Below are 5019 nucleotides of genomic sequence, written 5' to 3'. Positions count from 1 at the left end.
TGGTAATTTTTCAGTAATATGGTAACGGTTCACGAGAAATTATGGTCTTATTACCCCACAATTCTCTAAAAAATACAAATTTGAAAAGTAAATTTAACCGAAAAAAATGGTTTTTATACCATGCTCTCAGGTATAATGATAAAACTGCATAATTATATTACATATTACAAAAATGAACTATATTGTTAATTTTACCAAAAATCATTATCAAAGTGATTCTGTAAAAATTACCGAGCATTTTGGTGCTCCCATAGAACCTGAAATACATTAAATTTTACCATATTCTGGAAGTTTTGACCATATTTTTTCTCGGTGTATGTTCTACTTTTCTTGGGACTGGATTTATAAAGTTCTGTACGAGATAATTATTTAGCAGTTAAGATAATTTATGAAAAATCATAATAAAAATCATGTAAATGAAAATGAAGTTAAAGTGAAAGTTGTAATGTTTCTATAAATTGAAAGCAGTTTTTACATTACTTTTATAATGTCTCAAAATTTTGCTTTTCTCTAAGAACTTCTAAAAGGATGATTTTTTTCATTAATTGCCTCCTTTTCATCCTATATTTCCTCTGTAAAGTGTTTCATTTTTGCTTCGTATCAATTTTATATTAGTCTATTTCATTTCGGTAAAAAATAACTTGAAGATTGTTAATTTAATTTATTCATTTTTATAAATTAATATATTATTTTTTGATATTTGTTCATATAAGTGTATTTATTTTTGTTAATTAATTAATTTGTTCTTACATTTATTTATATATTTGTTTATTTATTTCTTTGTTTATTCTTATATTTGTTTATTTTACAAATTTCTAAACATTTTCTTAATAAGTCTTTATTAGTTAAAAAACAAAAAAGGCAGTATGTAAGGCAAAGTTGTCATTTTAGTTATGGAACAAAGTCTTAGCTATTAAATCAAAAAATGCAATTTAGGATCAAAGTTGAGTTATTAAAAGGGAAAAAAAGTTTAAAACAAACATTTGGCATTTATTTAAGAGAAACTAAAATAAAAATGAACCCCCCAAAAAACGAGTGAAATGTTTCTAATTTCATTAAATAATATTTATCCGAAGTAAAATATCGAAAATTTTGAGATACTACAAAGTTTTAAAAAAATTCAGTCCCAACTATGTTTTTTCTTATGTTTTGATATTTCACACTAATATCAAATAAATTTATTTTATATAAAATATTTACTTAATTAGATATAATTTCTAGATCATAATCTTTCTAGATTCTATATTATTTAGTAATATATCTAATAGGATTTTTTTATAAAATTAGTTGATAAAAAATTTTCAAAACGAGATAAAAAGAAAATTATTTTATGCAGAAAACTTCATTGGAAATAATTTGTAAAAGCTTATGTTGCATTAAGCACCAAACGTTGATTATCAAATAATATATCTATTGCCGAAATCATTCAATATTTCAAAATGCAGGTAAAAATTATGGTATGCAAAGGTGGAGAAGAATTAACCAGTTGTATAACACCTACAAAAATCCGTTAATCGTAGAAAATTATAAATATGAATAATTTATGACTATTTATGGATTTGTTGTTTTATCATTTTATGTCTAAGATAAACTAAAAACCATTGCTATAATCTATTAAACTTCCTTCATTGAATTTTCTTAATGAGCAAGCATTTATTTTAATTATATGTCAAGCAATATTTTAGGGCGATTCTGATGAAGCCTTTGACTAAAATGACATTATAATGTACAGATGCAAGTCTTACAACTTGCGCTTATCTCTTGTAAATAGAAAATTTTCTCTTTGAGAACTTTTATTATAAATGAATAATAAAATAATTTACGACACTTTGAAATTCAGTCTTTCATTTACTTTTTTTATATCACACCATTAACTAAATGTATTTATATGTAGAAAATTTGTTATTGGGTTTTCAAAAAAACGTCCAACGATTTAGAAAATCAGTTAGCAAAATCTTAAGGAGGCATAATGTACGACTTGCCATGTTTACTTAGGCAGCCAAATATATTTTATTAAAAAAAATTTCATATTGTCAGCAGATGGCGCTGTTGGCAAAATGAATTGAATGTTTAAAGTTATAAAGATATTCTGCTGCATCTCAGACCAATTTAAATATTTGCTCAAATCTCGCCTCAGTGTAGCGTTAAGAGCTGTTGCTCTTTTGGAAATCTTATTTTATATATATTTTTTCCTTTAGCAGCACTATATTTTTTGCTTATTTTGAATTTTGGTGAAAATAAATCACATCGTTTAGATTTCTATTTACTTCCCCCTTTTATTAATTGATTTTCTGAATAGTTTTGGTCGTTTTTGGGACGCATTTTAAGAAGGAATGGTTCAATTATGAACAATAATACATCAACACTTTGAATCATAATATCACAAAAAATTATCACAGCATTGACTGAACGTTTCTTTTACGACCAAATAAGAATAATTAGCAGAATTATATGGTTTAGTTTGACTCCTTATTACAGTCGGGACAAATTTGCATTGATATTATTGTTCAACTTGCTCCAATATTGATCCATAAATGAATTGATCTATGGATGGAGAACCATATAATGCTAAGCACAAGTGACGCTAAGGGTTCGTCACAAGACTTCTGGGTTGCTACTTCCGATTTAATTTAACGCCTTAGCTTAAAAAAGGACGCTATCTAATATTATTACTACTTTATAGTCCTTATAATAAAGTGTGTTCTTTCAATTCAATTTTCAACGAAACAAGCAATAAACGAATTTGGAACACTTTGCAAGCACTCTATGAGGCTTTGCAAAAAATAATAAATGGTGATATTTAACGGCGATTAATTAACAAATAATTTATTTCAAGGAACTTTATTTTTAATTGATTAAAAAATAAGTGAAATTTAAAAGATTTATTAATACTAAAGTAGTTTAAATGACTGCACATTCTCTTTGTCAATGATTTTTTGTTGAATTAAACGTAATATAAAAGTTTTATTTTTGAAAGGAAGTTGTTGTTTATGTTTTCTTAACAGTTGCAAAATTTCGCCTTAAAAGCGTCATTAATGTTACAAATATAAAATAGGAAAAAAAATTAGTTAAGAATAATATATCAAAATAACGTCAAATTTAATTAGTTAAATCCAAATCCTCCCATATCGAAAGAATTATTAATTGATTTAGACACAAACATTTGCTTACTACAGAACATTTGCACAAACTTTGCATTCGGAGAAGCATTTATGATGCTATAAACTGCCAAGAGAGAGAATTTTGATCTTTATTTTAATGAAAATAGAGATCAATAGCTAATAATAATAAGTTGATTAACACTTTGTAATTGTAGCTTCACTACTACTACAATTATTAAACTCCCATTCACTAGTATATAAGACATGTTAACTTCGATTCTATTGAGAGCTACCTTTTGATAGATTACGGTTGACATTGTCGGTAACAATCCTCCACATATGGTGGTTTAAAACAAGGGTGCAAAATTAAAACTTTGATGATGTGTTTTGAAAAAGAACATTATGCTTTTTGCCAAACTTTTTTTTTTTTTTTGCATCTAGTAATAACAATTTGCATAAATGTGCAAGAGAAGAGTTTCCTATTCTCTCACAAAAATCTATTTTTTGCTGAATTCCTTTTATGTTTATTTTTAAATAAATAATGTTCTCTATTTTCATTAAAATAAATTTATAAAGTATATTTTATTGTATAAAGTGTATTTATTAATGTAACTAATGTATTTAATATTTACTTTTAACGAATTATAACATATGCTTATGTGAGCGAAACTTTCAAGAATCGGATGCATTGAAAATTACTGTAATTAAAATTAAATATCTATGCTTAGTTACTGAATTGCAATTATTATAATTAGTGTATTAATTCAAATTGCAAAATAGTTTTCTTTGCTTACCTTCAAAATTTCCAATATTCCCCAAAATGCGAATTTTTTCTCCCTCCGTTATTCCCGCCTATCAACAGCTTAATATTTCGGTTTCAAAAAAAAATTGCTACAAAACTTAAAAAAATCCATTAAAAATCTTACTCTTAGTACAATTTTTATTCAAATAAACGGTATTTAACGAGATAATTGATAAATGAAAAATTAAGTACCTTTCTTTTCTGTTTCTAATTTAAATTTTTTTTGTGGGCTAAGTACAATTGCAAATTTTAAAAAAAAATTAAAGGTTTAAATTATAAGCAAAATTTCATAAAAAATTTAGGTTTTCAGTGCATTTCACAAACAAGGATAGAACAGGTGACCTAGAAATACCTGAGTATCTCAGTTCCTTTTTTAAGTTATCTGTTTGACATGAATATAAATTACCATAAAATATAATGTGTTCTACAATTTCAACATCCTGACCATAAAAACACAAATTTCAATTCTGTAAATTAAACCTAAACAAGTAAGTGTTAAAATTTCCATATCCTGTAAGAATCTCAGTTAATTTAAAGTCAATAAATTTCCTACAACGACAGTTGAACCAATTTTTAACAGCTGAAAAATAAGTGAAAAAAATCTTTTAATGCACACTGCTTTCGGTGAAGCTGAGAATTCAGTGTTCCCGACCAAAACAATATTTTCCCAAATAGCTACACGTTTCTAGTGTGACAACGAGATAGACGTCGGAAGATCAATATGAAGGCAAGTCGCATTTTTGGCCAAGTGATCCGCTCTATCTTTACAAACCCGTACATAAATAAAAAGGACATCAGCAATATCATCCGGGTCATACACAATGGGCTGAATTTCCACTACAAGCATTTCTACAGAAACTGTATTACCCAGATGATGAAATGAGGAAAGTGAATCTGAACGTATGAGATAACCGAGGTTCTTATTTTGTTAAAAAGAGTCTTTTATCCATTTCAGCAAGATTTATGCACAGCAGTTCAGCTGGAAAAACGACTTTCAATTCCTTTTCTACCATGTAAGCTAAGAGCCTGAGAAAAGCAATTCTTACTCATAATTATTTAAGTCAATTGACCAAGTTTACTCGCTATTAACGTTCGGTTGAACAGAAAGAAACAACC

Source organism: Parasteatoda tepidariorum, chromosome X1 (genome assembly GCF_043381705.1).
Source record: "Parasteatoda tepidariorum isolate YZ-2023 chromosome X1, CAS_Ptep_4.0, whole genome shotgun sequence".
Classification (NCBI taxonomy): domain Eukaryota; kingdom Metazoa; phylum Arthropoda; class Arachnida; order Araneae; family Theridiidae; genus Parasteatoda; species Parasteatoda tepidariorum.
The sequence above is the reverse complement of the archived record's forward strand: the minus strand, read 5'-3'. Positions refer to the sequence as shown.